Consider the following 25772-nt stretch of genomic DNA (forward strand, 5'->3'; position numbering starts at 1 on the left):
AAGGGATATTTAATATGAAGAAAACTTCTATTTCTTCTTACTACATTTTTTTAAACATAGGTAATAAAAATATTTTCTTATTTTTGGAAAACAAGGAACAATTTTATAAGCGAAGCATCTCTGTATGAAATCCTAAAAAATATTATTAATCGTTTGTACTATCTTTAGATTTTAAGGCTTTGTTTTTATGGATGTTGTCTTTTTTTCATAATCCGCACTGACATCTTTGCCAGCTCAGTTTAAAGTTACTTTAAAGTTTATTCTACCTGATATTAGCGAATACGCCCCTAGAGGCCTCTAGATGGGAGGTCAACTTATAAGAGAGAAATAAGTAAACGGTATTTTTTTTCTATGCCGATTTTTAATACGAGGGTGATGGTACACTCCATAAAAATAGTTATAAACCTTTCCTAGACATATGAAAAGCTTTAAATAAGAATCATTTCTGTTTAGTGGTTGTTAGCGAGATCCTTCGCTACACACACTCAGACAAACATCATGTTACTTTTAGTTTTATATAAGGATTACAATTTACAATTGAATGATATGTTATGTAATTTAAATATGTCATTAAATTTATAAAGATTTGACGCTTAAATTCACTGCAATGTTATCAAGTAATCTAATTTTTTTAACACATGTTTCTAAAAATCTCAAGAAAACTAAACTGTTAAAAAGTCCATAATATGTAGAAGTGTATACATGTGTGTGTGTTTGTTTGAGTATTTTTAACATGCAATACTTGATCTATAAATCTTAGCTTTTGAGTTTTGCATTCTTTTGAACGTACTGATCTGCAACCATATGAAAATGTTCTTTAAATGAAAGCATATAAAAACTCTGATTGTTTACCAGAGCTTTTTTGATTATAACCAAACCATGTTATGGGTATGACAGGTGTCTTACTTTAATTTACTCCCATAAATTAAGCCTTACAGAAAGGAATTTTGATTTTTTGAGACTACCTAAAGAACCCTAACAATATGCTCATTAAAAATAATTGTTCAAGGTTCATTTCTATATCTTTAATATGTATCAATATAATAATTTTTTCTTTGATTCTTTATGGATTTATTTTTACTTGTTGAGTATGTATATGTATGTGAAAGGCCCCAATGATATAGGGCGAGTCAAAGTTAGGCCTTCAAAAACACATCGCCTTCTCTTTGGAGGTTTATTTTTCTTAAAATGAGTTTTACTTTTAACTCATAACTTTTTCTTTACTGGGATAAGACAATAAACGATAAATAGGTATACATTCTAAATTATAATAAACAAAAGTACCCCTTCTGTAGATTAAAGTTTGCAATATGGTTGTTTGCACTACTCAATCAAGATTTCAAGTCCCCTACAAATGAAAGAGAGTGTTTCAGGACTAGAATTATTCAAAGTCAAATGTCCCCTTCCTCCCTGGGTTTTGTCTGGGTACCTTGTAAAGATCTATTGTAGAGATTGGCAAATAAAAAGCATAATATTTACTTATTTGAAACCCCCCAAGGCATTATCTTTGACTTTCCTCACTTTGCCCATTTGCTTCAAATATAAACAAGTTGTGCATATAAAATCTCAAAGAAGGTGATATATGCTTTAAATGTTTAAGACTGCATGTTTGATTCAAGAGTTCTTTAAAGTGGGCCTTGATAGGTATAGACACATCCATCTGAAATTGAGAAGGCATGTTTTTCACTTCTTTATTATGAAGAATTTTTGAAGACGCTGTAATTTCATATTTCTATTATATTTCGGGATTCTAGACAACATTACTTACAAGTAAACCCAAAAAACAAAATAAAAAAGCAAAATGATCTTGTGATAAGAAAACTCTCAAGAAAAATCTGCCTATTCTAAACAGTCTAAATTTTGTTGGCTGTAGAAACACCCATAAACAAAGTTTTATCAGGCTAAACTTATATGTACATTGTACAGGGAAAAGAGGAAAGTAAATAGGTCCATAAAAGGTTTAAAAATACAAGCGATTATGAACTACAATATGTTAATCTTTTGTAGCAAGGTTACTTCATAATTTTACTAGTTATAGCACGAAACCCTCTCAAGTCTTAAAATTTAAAATAAAATGATCTAAAACCATACTAGGACATATGTGAAGCTTCTATGATATAAAAGATAGATAGATAGGTATTTCAATCAGCGGTTAGCGAGATCTTATCAGACAAAAAAAAACCTAGTTCATTGGCTGCAATATTTTTATGTTTATTACTTAATATTTAAGGAGCAAATTGTAATATTCAATGATTGATTTATGGACATTAAATGCAAAAGATAACTTTTGTATCATAAAGTTGTCGGTCTTTATTGTGATACTTTTTAGAGACCCAATTGCACAAGTTCCTAGGGATAGGGACATAAAGTTATTTGACCCCTTCCCCCTCTAGTGTTTTACTCTAATACTGATTCAATCTTAAAACTCCAATCCCTTTACCGCTGAATTTTCCATGCATCTTTCGGCGTTAGGTAAACTTTGACAATATCTTTTAAACATAATTTATTATTTTTCACCCACAAACAGTGCGGGGAGAAAAGATTAAATTATTAGTTTCGACAAATAGGCACTAAAAATAAATCTAACAAGGATGATTACATCCTTTAGTAGCACAGAATATAACTTTATCCTTTAATAATAAAGACGTAGTAAGGTATTTTGTATATCAGTCTAAATCCGCTGACCGCTCAACTGATTGAATTTTCCATTTTAAAGCTACATATATGTCCAGTGATAGTTTTAGACTTTTTTTATTTAAAAAATATAACTTTTTTAATAGTTTTATAATTTATTCCTGCCATCCTCTAGGAAGAAAAGATTGTTATAACAGGGCAGGTTTTAGGCTGTTGCGAGAAAAAAAACTACTTTACTTCTTTTTGATTTCGAAAAAAAAATATTGGCCTAAAGAGTAAAGGTGTAGTAACTAGTAAATTAAAATGAAATTTAATCATAATGATAAATAAAAGTTAAATCTAACTTTCTTCAAAAATATTAATTTTGACGTTGAAACATAGACTAATTTAAAAATATGAAATTCATAAAAAATCATTAATATGATAAATTTATCAATCATTAAAAACGATAAGATGCTTGTTTTTATAGCTCAAGGACATTTTATATTTTACCCTTATAGAATTTATTAATAATTTATTTATTAATAAAATAAATATATAAAAAAAATAAAGCCTTTTTTACCAGATAAGGTTTGGAAATACCCTCAGGGCTAGTACACTGTACCCCCACAGAAAATTAGCTAAGGAACCTTTTAAATTTAGCTTACAAGAAAGCGTACATTAGAAGTTAGAAAACCATAAGTTTGAGGACTTTCTAAAAAAAATTAGACGTAAAGATAGCATAGCACATATCAAATTTAAAAAAAACGTTGTTAAATTTTTGCCTGTCCTGATCTGCTAATTATAATTTTATACAATTTTCAAAACCATAAAACAGTAAGCCGTTTAAAAAGTGTAATATATACAACATAAACCTCTTTTTAGTAGCTTAGCTAATCTATAAGTAAGGTATGTACAGTGTGCCCTTCACTTCTTTTATTATGTCTTTGGTCATTTAAGCTTTTATATATCATGACAATGTCATCATTCATTATCTCTATCAATGAATTTATGTCAACTCTTATTTTTAATTTTGTTTGCTGCGCTGCATTTTGAAATTACTGTCCTTGTTTTACACATTTATATCGAAACAAGGATGACAACATCCATAAAAGCGAAGCACTGAAACGGAAGGACAAACGGACATTAACATTTGTAAAGTGACTGAAACTGAATAATCAGAATATAAAAGTATCGAATGAGTCGAAGCAAAATTGTAAGTAAATTTGTTGAAAAACTGCTTGATACAGGATAATGTTTATGGACATACTTACATTTTTAGGACTTGATTATAGAGTTGCTTCGTTTTTACTATTGTTCTTTGTAGTCCCAGGAATCAATATACAAAAAATCAGATCAAACGGAAAATTAGATCACATAAAAATTTGTTTTTAAAAAAGTAGAAAAATCAACATGTTTAAAATGGACGTACGGACATTCTGGTAATGATTATAGAGTTGCTACGCTTTCTAACTCGTACCTAACTACTACAGGAATCATCATGCAAAGTTTGAAATCGAAAGGACAATTCTAACCTGCCTAAATTAACGAATCAAAGCTATCTATCTCGGACGGACGGTCGGACGGACGTACGGACGGACGGACGTACGGACCGACCATAATTATAGAAAAGCTTCGCTTTTAAAAATACATAGAAATCTGTATAGCCCTCTTTAGTAATGTTTAACAATGAGTTTAAACCTTTTTTTAGAGCGTCCGTATTAACCTGCAAAAAAAAATATTTTTAGCATTATACAAATGCGTTCTTTACATATAGAGCAAAAAAGTTAAATCTCATTGAATTACTTGGAAAAAAACAAATGTTAGTAATTGTTGGACAGATAGAAAAATATAGACATACAGACTGGCAGACCCATAGCAATACATACAGAATGACATATAGACTGACATGAAGATACACATACAGACAGACAAACATACAGACATTCAGATGGACAAATAGATTGCTGAAAATAAATGGTAATAAATTTGCTGTTATAAGACAACTTACGAGATAAAATCAATCTTATTAGACGTTCACTCAAAGCCCAAAAATAATGAACTTAAAAGTGTATTAAACTGTATATAAGACATTTGCGAATATATTGATACCATTAATTTGCCTCTTAGATAGAAAAAAGTATGTGTTTTTAATATTTTTCTCTTGCTTCAAATCAAATTTCAAATTTGAGTCACCAAAAATGCTAAACTAATTTTTGCTCTAGAAGAATCAATTTTTGGAGTTAGAAAGTGCTTAATACCTCATTTTAATCGCCTGGCATTGCTTTATAATATACAGGTAATGACTTGGTTTTTTATGGAACAGCTGACTAAAAAATCGAGGTTTTGTGATAAACCCACTTTTGTTGTTGCTCCATAAATGATATTTTTTTTCCAAATTTTTTTGGCTGTAAAGAAGCTTTATATATTCATATAACATCCACCTAAATTTGACTTTTGGTATTTTATTTATAACATCACCAGAGGGAATTGAATTTAGGAAAAAAATATCAATTTATATTTTACACTGCTATGCATTGTTCTTGTTCTTGTTTATAAAAAAAAATTATATTATAAAAAAGAGAATTATTTAATGCTTCTATAGGTATGTTTATCATTTTTCTAGAGTAAATATAACTATAATTAGACCATTTTAAAAGTTAGACATCTTAACATATTAACACAATTATTGAATCGGTCTGTATTATTAAGCTGGCAACCCTTAAAACAGCTGCATTTCATTATCCTATTATATATAGTAATTATTATATGTATAAACACACTTAATTTTTTAACTTTTTATTGATGGAATACATATGTTTCTCTATAAAAATAGATCATCAGTTCCAATTAAGATGTATAAAATAAGAGTTAAAAAAAATATACATATATATGTCAATGCATTTTGAATCATTTTAAAAGACTAAATAAGAAAGAAGTGTTAGAAAATTGTGCCCCCTGCGGGGTTTTTTACTGCTTATATCCTCTTGGGGTTGGGGGGGCATTAGCATCTTTATATAAAAAGGGGGAGGTGTTTAAAGAGAATTTTTAAAGAGAAAAAAATAGGTCATATTTTATCATTTGCAGTTTTACAAATTAATACATATTATATAAAGCTTTTTTGTCTGTAGCTTAAGATTTCGGTAAAGTATAAGGCTATTTTACTAATTTCCTTACTCCTTTAATTACAGAGCTCCTAGATGCTTGGAGCACAGCTGCTAGTAAACAAACAAAGTAAAACGATTCCTGAATAATTGATTTACAATTTTAAAAAGCAAAACATTTTTACAATTAGGATGTGTATATCCACGCCATGGTTAGCTCTTATTGTTAATTCAGGCATGTTAAAATTAATCTTAAATGTTGGAAGATGATTTTTGTAGCAGTAAGGTACTTTGCAACTTTACTTTATGTAAAGGGATGTCCCGGTGGGGGGGGGGGGGGGGGGTAGGGGGTTAAGGGTTATTAATTAATTTGGGGCAACCCCATAATTTTTACATTTTTAATTTTTAATCTTCCCCTCTCCCCCCCCCCAAAAAAAAAAAAAATATAAAAAGCTTTGACGTCCTTGCCTCTGTTATATAAAGATTACCCCACAAAATAAACATGGGGATGCCCAAATTTAGATATTTCAATTTCCCCCCCCCCCCCTTCCCCCCAAATCAAAAAGCTTGGACGTCCTTGATTATGTAAGCTCATTTAAAACATGCTGAAATCAATTTGTGTACAACAATTATCCTATTTAGTTTTTTAGTAGTGAAGCTACTCTATAATTCAAAATATTTGTCCCTCCATTGTCTGTCCATTGGTATGTCTGTCTGTCTGAGACAGAAAGGGGAAAACGAGATTTTCTCGGCATCTATAAAAGATAGAAGGCTGAAATTTTCATGGATTGAATATTCTCTCTCTCTATCAATACTCCATATTTTCATCAAGTTTCATTAGGATTTGCCAAAAAACTGGGGTGGGCTATATTAATTCCTACATTTCAAGTTTTCATGATTTTCTCTACTCCTATTCAAGATAGATGGTTGAAATTCAGGGATTGAATACTATGATATTTTGCATAATTTTATGAAGTTTTATTGAGATTTACTTATTGTGGTTCTACCTCAAACATAAGAGTCCCAAATGTTGGAGTGGACAAATGCAGGAGTCCCAAACATCGGAGTGGACAAACGTAAGAATGGGACAAATGTCAGAGTGGACAAACATCAAGGTGGACAAACATCGGAGTGGAAAACATTGGAGTGGACATTGCTTAAATAAAACCTAGGAGTGTCTACTATTTTAATAATATTACAATTTTGAAATTTTTTATACCCCTGTCTACAAAATAATGACTATGGCTGCAGCACTCAGCCCCCTAGCCTATATCCTAACCTAACCTAACTAAGAAAAGTATCGGGACGAAGGTAGGGGGGGCTGTGTTTGTATAAAAAAATTCAAAATTGAAAAAAAAGTTTGGGACTCCTGTGTTTGTCCACTCCGACGTTTGTCCCAAAAATCCTGAGCTTGTCCACTCCAACTTTTGTCCCACTCCTGCGTTTGTTCCACTCTGACGTTTGGGACTCATGCATTTGTCCCTCCAATGTTTTTCCACTCCTACATTTGGCATGGAACCGATTATTGGTTGGGGTGCTAGTTTGATTCCTGGATTTGTAAGTTTTAAGGATTTTCTTTACTCCTATTAAAAAAAATTTAAAAGGCTGGGTTTATACCCCCCATAATATTTTAAGGGGGGTGATTACCCCCATCTCTAAAAAAATTACCCTTTTACAAGCACCTCCCCTGGATACTCCTGCACTCCCCCTTGTAGTGACTAGGCCAACTTTATTGTCTCTGGTTTCAGGAAGCCCATTCAATTATGAGAAGTTCACATTATAAGACCACTCTTATAGCATCCTCTCTATTAGCATTACATGTGTAATGCATTATAGACAGACAGATAGATATTGTGAGGGATCCTACACTTTATAACACCTTGTTTTGCATGGTAAAAATTGTTCCAATAGTTCTTGATATTGATATTTTATTTAAAAATTGCAATAACTTGAATATAATGATGTTTAAAAAATGCTGAAATTATAGTTATATTTAGACTAGAAAAATGATTAACATACCTATAGAAGCATTAAATAATTCTCTTTTTAATTATAAAAATATTTTTTAGAAACAAGAACGAGAACAATGCATAGCAGTGTAAAATATAAATTAATATTTTTTTCAAAATTCCAAAACTATCCAGGGTCCTATAAGAAGCATCCATATAACACAGAACTCAATAGGTACTGTAATTGTCGAAATCTTAAGCTGAAGACAAAAAAGATACTACTTTATATAATAGGATAATGAAATGCAGCTGTTTTAAGAGTTGCCAGCTTAATGATACAGACCGAATCAATAATTGTGTTAATATGTTATGATGTCTAACTTTAAAATGGTGTAATTATAGTTATATTTACTCTAGAAAAATGATAAACATACCTATAGAAGCGTTAAATAATTCTCTTTTTTATAATATAATTTTTTTTTTAGAAACAAGAACAAGAACAATGCATAGCTGTGTAAAATATAAATTGATATTTTTTTTCCAAAACTCAATTCCCTCTGGTGATGTTATAAATAAAATACCAAAAGTCAAACTTAGGTGGATGTTATATGAATATATAAAGCTTCTTTACAGCCAAAAAAATTGGGGAAAAAAATATCATTTATGGAGCAACAACAAAAGTGGGTTTATCACAAAACCTCGATTTATTAGTCAGCTGTTCCATAAAAAACCAAGTCATTACCTGTATATTATAAAGCAATGCCAGGCGATTAAAATAAGGTATTAAGCACTTTCTAACTCCAAAAATTGATTCTTCTAGAGCAAAAATTAGTTTAGCATTTTTGGTGACTTAAATTTGAAATTTGATTTGTAGCAAGAGAAAAATATTAAAAAAAACATACTTTTTTCTATCTAAGAGGCAAATTAATGGTATCAATATATTCGCAAATGTCTTATATACAGTTTAATACACTTTTAAGTCCATTATTTTTGGGCTTTGAGTGAACGTCTAATAAGATTGATTTTATCTCTTACACCTAGTTAATCTATTTTTCTTATACCCCATATAAAATTGAAATCCTTAAAAAATCTTTTATGTGAAAGATTAGTGTCAAAAATAAATAATATTTATATTAAATATAACTCTTATTTCATTTTTATACTTCTTTATATTTTTCTAAATTTAGGTTTATAGCGACTTAAATTTATTTCAAGCGGTCTGATAAATGAGCTGATCAATTAACCTATTTACTAAAGTACTGTATGTTTATATTTAATTAACTAGCCTACAGCTCACGTTGTTCACTGGTCTGTAATGCTCTTGAGAATATTAAATATCCGTACTGGAAAGGTAGAAGGCTAATGCAATTAGGGTCCGAGTTATTAGGAAAAATTATTATATTATAAATTATAGAGTAGCTTCTCTACTAAAAAATATTTTAGCAGAAAATCTTACTTGAACTTTGTATGTCTGTCTGGTACAAAATCAGAATTATGATTTACTTAAAATTATAAACGAAAAGCAAATTTGTCTGTGAGGATTTTGCTGACTAAAAAGCATCATATATTCAATTAACTTTGTCAGTCAGTCCGTCCATTATGCTAAAGTTTTAGTAATTAGATTTTATGGTATTTTATGTTTTAAGTTTACTGTATATATTTCTATTGACATCTAATGTTTTAACCATATTGTCCGTCTATTTTATTAGATTTTTATGAACTTCACTAAGTTTATGGATGTTATCATATGTTTCTTTGTACTCTGATTGAAATGTCTGTGTGTCTGAAAGAAACCGTAAAGAAGTAAACGTGAATTTCTCTTCAGTTATAAAAGATCAATGGCTGGAATTAAAAACATCCCTATACTGATGAAATTACTTTGTCCGTCCGTCTGTTGGAATGCTTTGATATGCATCTACTATCAAAGATATTATATAAGTTCTATTGCAAAGATTTCCATGTTTATTAGCTTTACTAAGGACTTATAAATGATGTCATCCTTGTTTAGCTTTAAAATTTCTAAGAAATTATATATCTTCTATAATTAATATCTTATCAAGAGTAAGGGCACATCAAGGGTAAACCTTGGTGGGTTAGGGCCCCCTGCAGGAGTTAGGCTTATGCAAAAAAAAACTATCCCTTCTAATTTACAATTTATTTCTAAAATATGGAAGTGTATTTTCAATGCTCGATATGCACCCGATACGGGAAAGCACCCTAATCCTCACTTTGGCTGACCTTGCTTTTTTATTAAATATAACATTTTTTAAGCGAAGCCCCTCTTTAATTAGAAATGTCCGTCTGAGGGTAAAACATAATTCACCATCTGCTATTAAAGATAGACGGTTTAGTTTTTGAGAATATACCCTATACCTTTAAGCATCCAATATGTGATTTACTTATTCCATCAGCCTGTAGGAAATACCCTGCAAGGCATTTAATTTAAAATGTAAAAATTTTATTTATCAAATTCTAAATTAGATAGACGATCACGACTGATTTTTTCTAGAGAAGATTTTCCTGATAGATGAATATCTACTCTCTACCTTATTTAGTCGGTTAGTCTATATGTAACCCTCCAGATGACATCAATTTCTGTAGGGAAAATAGAAATCTAGCCTATAGTCCTTAAAATAAAGTAAAAGGTTCTCGGTGTGTGTGAGTGTCTGTCTGTACTAAAAGATCTCTATAAACGCAGAATCGATATGGTTCTCCTTTACAAATAAGCATCCATTATATAATTTACCTGGTCTGTCAGTCTATCGGTAATGCTCTGATTGTCATTTGATTGATAGAAAGATGAATTTTTCCCTGGTAAAATTTTACAGGGTGATGAGCATCTACTCTGCATCTCAATTGGCCCGTCAGTCTGTCTGCAAAAATATGTTTTTCCACTTTTTTTTATGAAGGTTAAGATCTCAATAACTACTGAAGCAATTTAAATAGGTCCCATGATGGTATTAGGCTATTTAATTTTCAGATGGTTTTGAGCTATTTTTTCTAGCCTGTTTCTGCCCCTTTTAATTGAGAGCCCCTGGATGCTAGGTACACATCCGCTAGTTTAAAATATTCTTATGCATTTAGAATAGAATAAGATAAATATATTAACTTACACATAAAGATTACTTCAAGTTCAACTACTTACGTTAGAATTTCTGTCCTGCTGATTTTAGTTATTTATTTTATAATAAAAAGCCTTTGATACTATGAACGTATTAACATTCTGCCTTAGCGTTTTCTTGTTTTTAAAAAAACCTCTCTCTAACTTGCTTTTTCTTCCATTTTCTTTTGATTTCTTAATTTAATCTTCAAATACGTATTTATAATAAAGCCATTTTCATTCTTTCAAAAATGCAATTTAAATTACGAAATTTATTTTCTAATATATATTTTTTTGTAACCGTCAGGAAAGGGTTAAAATGTTTTTAATTTTTGTTTCAAAATTTGGACACATTAGGGAGGGTCGCTAGAATCAACTCATTTTAAAACTAAGTTTTCTTAAATTTACTATATTATGAATTTAAATTTTCTTTTTTAAGAATAGTAATAAAATACTTCAATATTATGTAAATAGCAAGATGAAATAAAAAAAATTAATTTATTCTTAATAAAGTAAAATATTGGGTTTTATTGTTCTGGGCAATGAGAGTTTATTATGGATTATTGGAGCACTATGAGTTTTAAACATTTATTCCTTGGAAAACTTGAGCTCGTTTATAGACATTTATTTCCTATATAGATCTGACATGGATCTTGAAGCAATAAAGCAGGCCCTTTTGTAAATGTTAAAAATTGGAAAAATCTATTAAATAAAAGTAATTGCAAATATACTTAGTAAATAATTTTTTAATCTTTAAAATCACGAAACTTCTTAACTTATCTAAATTAAATTCTTTTTTTTTAAATGTCTATAAACTACTGATAATTAATTTCACTCGTTATTTCACATTTTTAAAAATAGATGCTAATTCCTTACCCTTTATGTGCATCTTTTCAAGTTTTTTTGTCTAATAAACCTACCCTTGATCTTTATAAAGCTTCTCTGATATGAATCATTGAATATTCCAATAGAATAATTTGTTAGAGAGATGTTAGTGATACAGACTGACACATCCAAAGATATGAAGGGTGGCTTTGCATTAAAAAAATGTTGAAATGTTGGACTTTTCGATGATTTACTGCCAATTCTATGCAAATAACATTGGAGTGTTAACTTAAAATTGCATAATTTTATTTTTTAAATAGCAAATATTATGTTGCTATTCTTTGATAAATCAGATGATGTTTACAAAGTATTAAAATAGATATTACCCCATTACTTTCTTTCGTAGCTACTCTTTATATAAGTTACATAGGTCCGCGTGCCTATTTATTTCTACGATATTCGACTAACGTCATCGCCAGTATTTTGGAAGTCAGTAACAAAGCAAGGTAATTATTTATGCTCGAAGTTTCAAAGTTCAGTAACCGGTTATTATCATTTTTATTTAGTTATCTTGTAATCGATTCGCTGCATCTGAATAGACTTAAAGTTTGCTAATTTTTAATATTGACAATATTGTTTGGAAACTGGAAATGATTTATGCCTCCCTAAAATTTGAAATTCAGCATGTAATTTCCTGGCACAGTAATCTAGAAAATTAATAAGATATGGGTAAAATCTTTCTAGAATTATTCCCTAATTCTTCAGTCTATATTCTTCACATATCAGTCCCAGATCCCAAATGTTTGGACCAATTAAGTTTTATTGTCATGGGAGGCATTATATTTATGGGAAAACCCAACTCCGGAAAGGGATATTAGGTAAAGTCAACATTTCAACAACATTTAAAATGAGTTCAATTATATTTCAATTTAAGATAAACATATCAGTAAAATAGTCTTAAAATCTAGAAAGTCACGATGCCTCTATAATTTTGTGTTTTATGATGAAATAACAAACCGTCGCAACATACATGTCTTTTTTATCGAAAAGATTCGCTTTGAAAAAAACTAAACAAATTATTATTCATTATGAACATATTCTTTTGATTAAAAACTTAAAATCTGAAATAACGTAATTTCAACGAACTCTAAATGATTACATCATAAAAATAAAAAAGAAAAATATTTTGCATGCATAGCTCGTTCTAAGGTGCTTTCCTTTTTAAATCTTTATACAAATCTTCATGTCTGTAAATATACGATTTACAACAGAGCTTTCGAGCAGTGGTATTTAATTAATATCATTTAATTATAATTTATATTTATTTTATTTTATTATATTTAAAATTGTCTTTTAAGGTTCGTTTAGGTCAATTAATTAAATGATAGATCCCCAGGACTGGTGATATCTAAAGTAAGCTATAAAGATTGGAAAGAATTTTAATAAATATAATAGATTTGAAATCTGCATAAAATTTTAAGGAATTTTTATAAAATTCGTTTTTTTTTTGTATAATTCTTTATCTATAAGCGCAAATACAAATTAAGTTAAATAATTTTGATAATCTGTGATTGGTGGATTGAAAACTATCTGCGCCCTGATTTGAGAAGCTTAAGTGACGTACATCATTCAACCAATTAGAGCGCAGGTAGTTTCCAATCAACCTATCCTATTGGTCAAAATTTATTAACTTAAATTGGATTTGCGCTTTTAAATAATGAATTATATAAAAAACGAATTTTATAAAAAAATCCTTAAAATTTTATGCAGATTTCAAATCTATTATATTTATTAAAATTCTTTCCAATTTTTATAGCTTAATCTAAAGTTAATAATTATTATGTAGAGGATTTAAAAGTTATTTTCATCTCTGCGAGCTATGGATGATATCATCATTGTTTTCTTTTCAATGCACATTTATCAGGATGTAAAGAGCAAAGTGTTTTTAAAGTAAAACCAAAAAAATATTTTAGTTTGTATACGGAGCAGATTGCATTTATTACTATTTTATGTCTGCAAATATATTCTTTATTGACTTTCCCCCAACCACCTTGACCCTAATGTCTCTAAGTAAACATAGTAGCATAGCCACTAGTATTATCTATATTGTATAAACACTCAAATTTAATGCAACCCCTAATCATGTTTCTTAGTAAAGATAGTTTTAGAAATCTTTTACACGAAAAAAACTTCTTTTATGTGTAATTTTTTTACTTGATCATTAAGTTGTTATATTCATGCCATTTCAAATTTACGATCTTTTTAAGATTAATATAACATAAAACTTAATTTTCTAATATCAACAAGGGCGTGGAGATGCGATCCTCAATTTTCAAATTCTTTGAACGTACATATGAGACTTTTACAGAAATGCTTCGCATCCACAACTATCTATCTATGCTTGATATAAAGTCAACACTTTATAGAGCAGATTATGAATATTTGATTGACGCGTGCCCTGCAATTATCTAGTAGCACTCAGGGGCAAGACACAATTACTTTAGCTAGGCCCAAGGCATTATTTGTATCAATTTATGCATTCATAGGCCTATCTTTACCTATATGACACCATATATGGGTAACGCTAGCCTATTCATGGTAATCTGTATGTGATTTGCTAATAGTATATGTTTATTAAAGATATTATGTTTATTGTTAATGTAATCATATAAACAATCAGTACAAATATGTATGCCTACAACCATGCCTGATTTACGTCACATATTAACACACAGACATTTAATTGTACAGACAAACACTAAAATCTTGGTCCAGAGCTAATGTTATAGCATGTACCTCTTGAATTTATTCAGTTATTTATTGACTCCCCTACCATCAACTTCTCTTTCTGGCTTTAAAAGGTAATGACTTAGTTGTTTGGCATGCATTGTAGTTTAAATTTAGGCCCCTTAGTACTTAGCATGAATTGAGCTCAGGCCTTATGTTAGAATTCTAACACTTAGCACAATTCACTGCTTGGGACTTAGGGCACATTTCTGTCCTACTCTACTTATAATTTTAACACTTATCCTGTAAATATTTTCATACTTAACTTATGCACTTGTAATATAAATACACTTTATAAAAACATTTTCCTTCCTTAATACTTAATATACTTATATAATTCTGATCGAATATCAAAACCAATCATCTATTCTTAGGTTAAAGCAACATAATACTTCGCGTGGGTCTTTTGTTGAGCTTCCACCAGCTCAACCAAATTCGTATTATACTTGTGGGAATAGAGGGTTAAGCATTCTAAACAAACGAACCGACGATGAGAATGTCTATGTGTATTGCAGTAAAAGTAGGTTTTTAGTAGTACTCATAGAAGAGCGGTCTCCATACCTAAATTTGGACAAACGCCCCATTCGCACACACAATGGTGCAACTTACCGGTTGTATCTTGGTAAAATTTTACTTCATAAATTTTTTTTCTTTTTTTTCCTTACCGTACCCGAACCGCCTAAGGCAGGTATTTTTACCAAAATCGAATAATTGTAGTTATGGCAAAATCGGATTTTCCAAAACCTGTGAAACTATTTGAGAGCAAGGTTAGGACTATGAGGCGTTTGAAGAGATAGGGACTGAAAGGCACGACACAAATGCAATTGAGAGCCTCGTGTACGAGCAGTTGCACTAGCTGACACTCTAGAGGCCCTAGAGAATGCTAGCATATTTGTGGCCATTGGTCGCCGCCCTATAAGGACACTCGCACTGGTTGACACTCTAGAGGCCCTAGAGAATACCAGCACACCGGCACCTCCATGTCCGCCTCTCTTTAGTAAAACACTTGAGTTGGAATAATCTATGATTGAGCTATGTGCAAAATTTTGATTTTTGGACTTAGTCAGAATTTTGAAATCTAGGAGTTGTGCTAGGTGGCGGAGTATATATATAAATCTTCGGACTTAGTATGATTTTTACTTATTCGAAAATTCTCTAAGTGTTGAAATACTTGAATCTTTGATACCTAAACCAGAACTTATTAAGAATCAAGCATGGAGTAACTTTTCATTTATAAGCTATCAAAATACTATTTGTAAAGGACCATTTTGAACTGTCTTATTAAATGAAAACTTAGGAGCAAATCTTATAGAACACGGGAAACGCTGTTAGTTGGGATACATATTGTCTTTGGAGCCATGTTTCTGAAACAATATGCCGAAAGCAGTTAGTACTCTTGAGTCGTAGTAAAGGGCCAAAAGATTATTACAAACTTGTAGCATTTATACTCAAGTTAAACTGTACTAATACTTTGGTACCGTTAGAACCGATTTTCTGAGATTTGCACTTACTTATACATGCCTAGGCCTTATATTCCTAATGTAATTCTGATTTATATGCGGATGTATCAAAATAACTATTTCCTCCAAAATTTTGAGTTAAAACAAAATATTTCATAGTCTCAGAGATATTCTCAACATCGATCGGTTGGAATGATATAAGTATAAACAAATTACTTTATGCAATCAGCAATAATTCCAAAGATTTCCTGATGCTCTGAACAAAATATTCCACTTTTGGACTTAGCACCGTTCTATTTCTTTTGTTACAGGGAGAATTTTGAATCTCTGGACTTATAGTAATTTTTATGAAATTGGGAACTTGGTTGGAAATTTACCAAAAAATTTGGACTTGTAAAAAAAATTGCAATTTTTCCAGCTAGATTAACAAATTTCATTTTCCACACTTAAGAGAAAATTTTGTTTTAGAGTATTTCTGTCTTAGCCAAAATATTCCAATTATGGACTTAGAGAGATTCTATTTCTTTTGGTGAAGGATAATTCTAACACTCTAATACTTTATGATTTTAAAATCCTTAACTTAGCGAGATTTGCACTTAGTCAAAATACTCCAACAGTGGACTTAGAGTGATTCTATTTCTTTTGACTTAAGGGCAATCTCTAAAGTAGCTTTGTGAATGAACTGTTAGGAAATTTCATCTCGGACAAAATATTCCACGTCTGGACTTAGAGTGATTCTATTTCTTTTGTCTCAGGATAAATTCACTAGTCTTGTACTTAGCATAATTTCATTGAAAAGTTTTGGACTTAGTCAAAATTCACTAATTTTGTACTTAGTATAATTTCATTGAAAAGAAATTTTTCTTGGACTTAGTCAAAATTCACTAATTTTGTACTTAGTATAATTTCATTGAAAAGAAATTTTTTTTTTGGACTTAGTCAAAATTCACTAATTTTGTACTTAGTATAATTTCATTGAAAAGGAATTTTTTTGGACTTAGTCAAAATTCACTAACTTTGTACTTAGGATAATTTCAATAAAAATTTTTTTTGACTTAGTCAAAATTTATTAATCTTGCACTTAAGATATTTTCAGAATTTTTTTTTCCTAAGCCGAAATTTATTGATTTTGTACTTAGAATAATTTCATTAGAAACTTTTTGGACTTAGTCAAAATTTTCCAACTTTGGACTTAGAGTGATTCTATTTTATTTTGACTTAGAAAGTTTTTAATTCAATCTTAACTTAGAAAAATTTTTGTTTGTATGTTCCTTACAAACACATACATAAATACAATAAACAGTTCACTCAACAATAAGTAGGACATGAAAACTAAAATTTTACTTGCTTTGCTAATGCTAAAATTTCTATTTCATGTGCCGCCAGAATTCAACAGACAACTTGAGAAGAGTTATAAACCATCAATCATTAGTGATAGTGAATATTAGTGATTTAAAAGTATAGTCAACAACCTAAGCCCTATATGTAATTAAAAAGCACACTTATAAGAGACAAAGTTCTAGTAACCAAACGCAGCAAAAGGTTGCAGCAGCCTATATTGGGAGTCTTGGGACGTCTCTAAAAGAAGTAGCAAGTAATATTGGAAGTACTCTACTGTCTTTATAAAAATCCGGATTAAAACAAAGAAAGAAAAAATTTTTTCTTTTTATACCATTGAGAAAATTTAATTTTACTTAGGATTATTAGCATAAAGACTATAACCAAGTAAAATAAAGTGTGTACATATAGTTCATAATCTTTATAATCTAAAATTGTTACCTTTTAGAAAAAAAAGTGCACTAAATCAGCTAATTTGATTTTCAATAATATTTGACCAAGCAATAACACCAACTTTGTAGTCTACTTTAAAGAGTTTGATTGACAACTTCCAGCGTATAGATTGATCACCTTGCGTAGGATATCACACTTCAGTAAGACACATAGAATATTGTGTTCTCACTAATTAAGTGGAGCACATCCGGTCTATAATAACCTTGAAAACAAACTGATTATATTCATATATATAGGACAATCTAAATTGAGTCTCAATAATATAGTTATAAGGATTGAAATCACAAGTGAAGCCCCATAATAATTCGCGAATAATACTTAGTAGGATTGGTAGGCATACCCTAATACAACTATAAGTATTGGGTGTGAGATCTTTGATATTCAGGCAAAACTGTTGCAATACTATTAGAATATAGACGATCCTTTGGGAGTGAACCTTAGTAAGTTATATTCATAAAGCCTTACAGGAATAAGCAGATTGTAAGCTACATATCCTTAGAGTGGAGTAAGAATTCAACAAGGATTATAAATTGCTGTTTTTCTCAACAATAACATTTGCTAGGAAAAGTCGACGCCTAAGCAAATAACTGTTAATTTGTGATAGTATATTAGCATACCCAAATTAACTTTGCTGCAAACCTTAACATTCTATTTAACTTTATAGCTAATTTGTATAGCTAAACAGCCCACATTAGCTTTATAGGCAAATATAGAATAAATCTAAGTAGAAGTGTTTCTACAGTTGAGCTTAATTAAGGATAAGAGTGCATTAGCGCACACTCAAGAATAAGATTTAAAGCTCACTCGCAAGCATTCACGACGTAGAAACAACTGTAGGTGAAGTAGACAATACATACTCATCTATAGTTAACCATTTTAAAAGAAAAATTTGTTATTGTAAACAATTTTTGATTGTTTTAACTTTAGGCGCATTACTTAGTTTCTTCTTGTACCTTTGCTATTTAAATCCTAAAATAGTACAACATCTCATAAGCTTCTTTAAAGAACTCATAGAAAGTTTAAAAGCTTTAAGCTAGCTGTAATGCCATTATTTAATAAAAGTAAGAAAGATGACACCGCTGAAAAGGCGAACACTCCACGTCGAGGACGCTCGACGACGCCTGGAAGAAGAACTCCGTCAGCTGATGCAGCTTCTGCAGGAGATGATACACGTAGGGAGGAACCAATGCCCAACCAGGAGGAACCAGAACAGAATGGTGAGAGAACCAAGACGCCAGAACCAGACACGGAATCTGTAAGGTCCATACCTATGCGCGAGGACTCACCAGACGCATTGATCAGAGATCGATATGTTAGAGCAACACTATCAGATCCTCTGGGAAATTTCCTGTTCCCACAATTCCTGGATACAATAAGACTTTGTAACCCCAACATACGTGTGGACTCAGAAATGATGAGGAACTTCTGTACCAACTACACACAGAGTATGAGGGAATACAAAGAGGAACAAAGACGTGAAGTTGAGTTAGAAGCCCAGCGTATTGTACACGAGGAGAATGACAAACGCACTCAACGACACTTCAGTAACTTCACCAACCAAACTGGAATTAAACCACCAAGCAGCTATGCAAGCAAGAGCACCCTAAGCAACGATCAAAAGCTTAAGTTAGCCAATGGAACCTTCCCTCTCAAGCATTGCTTCAAAGGAGACGGCAAACCACCTTACATTACTGATTATCTATCAGAGATGAACACTGCTCAGGAATTATGTAACCTCTCAAGATCAGAATTCGAAACCTTCATGCTTAGAACCACAACTAGCGAAGCATATACTACTATCCAGCAGAGTTTCAATCTTGGACTATCTATTGAAAGTGTCTACAATAGCTTACTGCTACAGTACGATATACTCATCAGCCCACAGGAAGCTCAAGCTAAGCTGATAGCCTTTAAGGGAACCAAAGCCATGTCATTCCCTAAGCTTGTCAGTACCATTCAGAATCTTGCCAGCAGAGCCGCTGTTCACTATACAGATAAGAAGGAACGACAGAATGTATTCAACATAACTGCAGTGGAGGCACTCAAACGCAGCTTACCAACAAATAGCCGCAATATAGCATCTGAAAACCATCACAATCTCAGACATGATCTTGGAAGATCCCCTACATATCATGAGTTGACCGCTTCCATGTATCCTAGAACTGAAGACCTAGATCTGGACCTACAGCAGAATGGTGTATCAGCCAGTTACAATGGAGATTTGTCGCTTCATAAAAAGACAAATAACACCAACTATTCACATGACAGGGATACAAGAATGAATAGAGACAAACAGCCTGCTAAAGTTGCCGCTACGTCAAGCTATTATAAAAGGCCAACAGTTAGAGAAGTTACTGCTAAACCAGCCTATCCTAAAACCTACAACAGAGAAAACAGGGATAATAGAGATAGACAACCACAAAAGAACACCAAACAAGATTATCATATCTCCTATGGTACATCCAATAAGCGCTACTGCGGTGCATGTGGTCAAAATTCCCACAAAATATCAGATGGATGCAGACTACTGTGCGATGACCAAGGACGACAATATCAAACAGCACTAACATCCGGATACTGCCCAAGCTGTCACAAGAAGTATGGCAAAGACCTATACCACGCTCAACACCTATGCCCTGGACGACCAGCAATGATGGAACTGTACCATAGTGGTAAAGTAAGACCTGGTGGTGTGTTTAGACAGGCATATGAAGAATGGGTTGAGGCCAAAGCCAATGGACAATCCAAAGAGCGTGGCAGAACAAGTAGGGTTAACGCTATCACCGTTCGAATGGATCCTAATGACCCCAAGATTTTAGCGGTAGATAGTTCGGCAGCTATCATGGATGAAAACAGGAAAATGTACCTGAACTGCTCCGGCTGTATGTCAAATGGAAACTACGATGTATACATGACAGCTTTGTTTGACTCAGCAGCAGACAGAAATATCATGTCAACCAGCTATTTTGGTATGTTATTTGGAGTACAACAAAATGAGGTTAAGAACCATCTGGAAAAGAGTGACATGGTTCTTGTCAGCTATTCTGGACACAAAATCCCAGTAGCTGGAGAAATAACTCTCATGATTCACCTCACACAGTTCTCAGGCATCTATAGACCAGTACCGTTTATGATTGTACCTGAGGAACACAAGAATGTCACACCTATGATCATCGGAATGAATGGCATTAGAGATCTCCAATTAGGGTTGACTTTCGTTGCGGACAACCACCCGCCAGCACCATATCTATACTCTATGTTCCATCCTGGGAGAGTACTAGACAGCCTGTTCTGTTCTGATTATGAGTTACAACTCTGCACAGGGACAATTGACAAAATTGACTCTAATGAAACTCAGACTATAGAGATGAACATCAACCATTTCTTCAACTTGGCTCCTGGAACAAAAGTCATTCTCAGCGATGACCACATTGCCAATGATAGAAATGGAGGAATCAAAATTCAGCCTGGACAAACGCAACTGACTGTCAACAACCGAGGACAACTCAGTGGAAGAGCAATGATAACAAATGTCACTGAACATGCAATCACTAACACTGTTATCACCGGATACTTGGAACCAAGCAACCAATTTGTAGTCAAGGAGATCACCACAGACTTCGATTTTACACAATCATTCCTACACAATGTATCTGTGACAACTGAGCTAGATGAGATTGTACAAGCCCTGGAGCAACACGCAGAGAAAGCTAATGCTCCAGCCATCAATCAGATCTCACTAGACACCAGAAACAACTCAGTTCAACTCTTATAGCTACCAAAATACAGCGCCATCAATCTGGTAGAACGATCTTTTCCTTTAGCTGATGGATATATACCGAATCCTACAGCTATAAACAATGACACTCCAGTACCAGGAGTAGCCTTATCTGACTACCGTTCTAATATTGATGAAATTCTAACTACACCAGATCCTGAAAAGAATAAACTTTTTGAAAATAGTGATGACGTTATTGAACTTGGATTAAAACATATAGCTGAATCTGATAACCTCATGGACTATGTAACGGAACCTACTGGCTACAGTGTGCCTAAGGACCAGTTTGTTAAACCAGAGGATCTTGTGGTGCTGTCAGACTATCCACCAGAGGTAAGACATTATATAGAAGACATATTCCTAAAATCTTACCCCGATATCATATCTACACATTCTACTGATAGAGGTAACATGAGTAAATATCTGGGCAATTATACAATTAGACTAAAACCTGGTCAAACTTTACCCCAGCATAAGAAATTATATTATTTATCACCCGTAGAGAAAATGCAAATGCAATCTATCTTAGAGTTTTTGTTAAAGAACGGCACCATTGAAAGAGCTAATTTAGATGGGGATTCTTATAACAACTATGCAAGCCCAGCTTATCTGATTCCAAAGTCGGATCAGGGGAGCTGTCCTCGTTTAATTGTAAATTTTCAACAATTGAATCCTTGTCTGCAGTCTGAACCTGCACTGCTACCCACAGCAGAAAATTTGATTCAGTCACTAAGGGATAAATTTGTGCATAGTAGTAGTGACATGGCTAACGCTTTTCATAGTATAACGCTAGATCCTTCTTGCAGAGACCTAACATTGTTTGCAACCCCATTAGGAGCTTTTAGACACGCATCCTTACCAACTGGCATTAAGACTTCACCTGAAAGTCTATCACGCTTTATGGAAAAGATATTACACTGGGAATTGGTTTATGATGATAATGGTAATGTTGTAATGGACGGTGATTTAGCCAAAATGGTATACTCACCTATCCCAGAAGTCCAGCACATTTATGATGATTTCATTGTCTCAACTGAACTAGCTAAAACTAGATCAGAATCATTGAATATACATTTTAAGATTTTGAAGAAAGTTATGGGGAGAATACACACGCATAAAGGAAAAATTAGTTTAAAGAAATCACAACTTTTTAAAAGTAGGGTAAATTTCTTTGGATTCTTCATTTCGCATAATTATTGCTGTGTAGATCAAAGGCGAGTACAAAAACTTCTAAATATTCCCATGCCTACTGATATTACTATAATGAGATCTTTTATGGGTGTACTACAAAGTATGCATAAACACTTAAGATTTTATATTATGGCTCCTACACATATTCTAACTTCACTTACATCTACTAGATTAGGTAAAACTTTTGTCCCAACTCCAGAACAAAGACAAGCCTTCGAGGACATTAAGAAAGCTTTAGCTTCAGGTCCAATTTTTAGCAAATTAGTTAACTTATCGGCACCTAAGATTATTTTGTCAGACGCAGCCGGCACCTCAACTGGCTCATATTCAGCAGTCTTAGCGCAGATAGTAACACCAGAATTACAGGCTAAAACCCTACCCCCTGGGCTAAACTTCGATGATCCTGTACACCATGTTATTTATGATAATAGATTACCAATTTTACCCCTACCTTTGCAGATTGAAGGCGAAAACATTAAGGATTATGCTAAACGTATGTCTGAAGATGGACCGCCTGAATTTGAATATTTGGCTAGTAAAACTTTGGGCTATCCTGAAGACACTGTACACAATAGTCTTGGGATATCTTTACAATTGCTTTTGGAACTAAATAAAGTTCAAACACCTTTGACCACCATCCTGCAAAGAGCATCAAAAATCATACGTTCTACGATGTTGAGACAAAAGTATATTCAATTTGTATTTAATAATGATAGGGATAAATTCTTAGAATTTATTCGCAAACTAGAGCATGGATATGTATACCTAGATCCGCAACAACTCATATTTGAAGCTCTTAGTGTAGCTATGTACCGCCCTGTGATAGTTATCACAAATATAGAGGGTGTCAAACCTGTCACTCAACACTGTTCAGACAAAACAAAACCCCCTTTTGTATTTTTACTATATGGACACAAGGAGCAACACATAGTAAGACCCGCAATGGTTTCATCAACCAATAGCTTTAATTTAAAATCTTTAGCGTCTATGTTTGAAATTATCGCATACACCTCAAAGAAAATTACCGTTGCTGAGTCAAGATTACATATCATAGACATTGAAATCCTAGGAATTATTTATGCAGCAAACTCGTTTAGAACTCTAATAGGTCCAAGCTGTGAATGCACTTTGTTAACAGACGCAAAATGTGCTTACTATCTCTTCAATCCTAAAGCATTAACAGCCGTTAATAAATTGAAGAGGTGGAATACCACTCTGTTAACTCTAATACCGAAGCTAACAATGTCTTTCTTAAGAGGAGAAGACAATTTGGCAGATTTCTTAACAAGGGCATATAAGGCTACTTTACCAAGCATCAAAAAGGTAGCCCTACCTAAATTTGTTAAATCTGGGTTTGAAGATAACTTACCCCAATATAAAGTTTGGACTATTGAGGAATGGACACAGTTCATTATAGATAACCCCGACTATTTGGGTTATGATGAACAACCCCCACAACCAAAGCAACAAAAGCCCAAAATCACCATAAATTCTCTTGCCGCAGAACATAGAGTTATAGGCAAAGTACTAAGACCTTTGGAAAACCTAAAAGAAAGGATTAGCATAGAAAATATAATTGCAAACCAAAAAGAGGAATACTCTGATATTTACACACGTTGTCTAACCTCTAAATCAAACACCTACACTTATAAAAGACAGAACTACGAACTTAAAGACACGATTCTGTTTACAAAGATTAAAGGAGATTTAAAAGTTTATCTCCCAACCAAATTATTACCAGTATTAGTATGCTATACTCATCTTTTGTTAGTACATAGTGGAGAAATTAAAATGCTTTTGAATATGCAAAATTTCTTCCACCCTAACCTTAAGAAATATGTTAGAAACTACACTAGATCTTGTTTAAATTGCCAACTTCAAAATTCATCTACAAAACTAGAACAAGTAGGAACCTATAGTACAATTTCAAGACCTTTTGAATGTGTAAGTATTGACTATATACAATCCTTACCCCCCTATCGTAGTTATAATCATATACTCACTATAGTCTGCCAACTAACAGGAATGATTCTTGCATATCCCATGAAATCACTCACATCCCGTGAATTTATAGACAAATTCATGTTGTATTTCTATCCTAATTTCTCCCCCAGACAAATATTGTGTGACAATGCAAAATCATTTCTAGAAAAGCAAAATTTGATATTCTTTGCTTCTATTGGCATCCGAGTTTTGTATTCTACTGCATACTTTTCACCTTCTAAAGGACTGGTGGAAGCTAGCAACAAAGTAATAAAATGGCCAATCATTAAAATTTTGGCGCAAGACTCAACAACCTCATGGTTATATCTACTACCGTTAATAGTCCGACAATATAATTGCACTAAAATACCAAAGACTGGATTTTCACCCATGGAACTATTATTCGGGACACGCAGCTCCCTGTCCAAATTGTTCTTTGGAGCAATAAAACCGGATGAATATCACCCTGAAATAGCTCGCACAGAAGCCTATGTGCAAGACCTCTCAGACGGTATACAAGAAAACTTGGACATTTCAGCAAAAGCTATTGAAAAGGGAAGGGAGGCAAGACTAAAGTATATTAACAAAACCCGCATACATAAACAATTTGATATAGGAGATCTTGTCTTGGTTAGAAATAACACTATTACACCTGGTGTTAACCCAAATCTTACTCCTATCTATCATATTTCACCCTATAGAGTTTTGGATGTAAGCCCTAACAGTTGCAAGCTTGAAAGAATTTCTGACAAGAGAACTGAAATATTTAAATACTCGTTCAACGAAATCAAAAAGTTCAAGCCAATTGACGAACATTTTGACACCCTCCCAGAGGAAATAAGGGGAATTATTACAAAGCCTTATAATAAACTCACAAATCAAGAGATAGCCACATTAGTTAAAAATGACACACTTCCGCTTATATTCCCGGTCAATTCAAAGGATCCGCAACCAGGAATACGAGCACACTCACCCTTAGAAACACGAAAACAAGCGTCACAAAATAAGAAACCATTAGACTCTGATTCGGACATAGAGGACTCAAGTGCCGATGAGGACATGACACTAGATTCCGTATTTATTACCGGAGGTCGACGACTTAGGAAAATAAATGATAGACATGTCAGATTTCGGAATGGCACAAGTTCACAACCATAATTTACATTTCCATTTACCCTGTAAACTTGTGAA

The 25772-nt window shown here is 32.5% G+C and overlaps 1 protein-coding gene across 2 annotated transcripts in view; it reads right to left on the minus strand.

Annotated features, from left to right (window-relative positions):
• Positions 1–25772, minus strand: part of LOC145329543 (uncharacterized) — a 271980-nt gene that overhangs the window by 125631 nt on the left and 120577 nt on the right. The window lies entirely within an intron of this gene.

Source organism: Acartia tonsa, chromosome 10 (genome assembly GCF_053477335.1).
Source record: "Acartia tonsa isolate MP-2025a chromosome 10, ASM5347733v1, whole genome shotgun sequence".
In the NCBI taxonomy this organism is placed as follows: Eukaryota; Metazoa; Arthropoda; class Copepoda; order Calanoida; family Acartiidae; genus Acartia; species Acartia tonsa.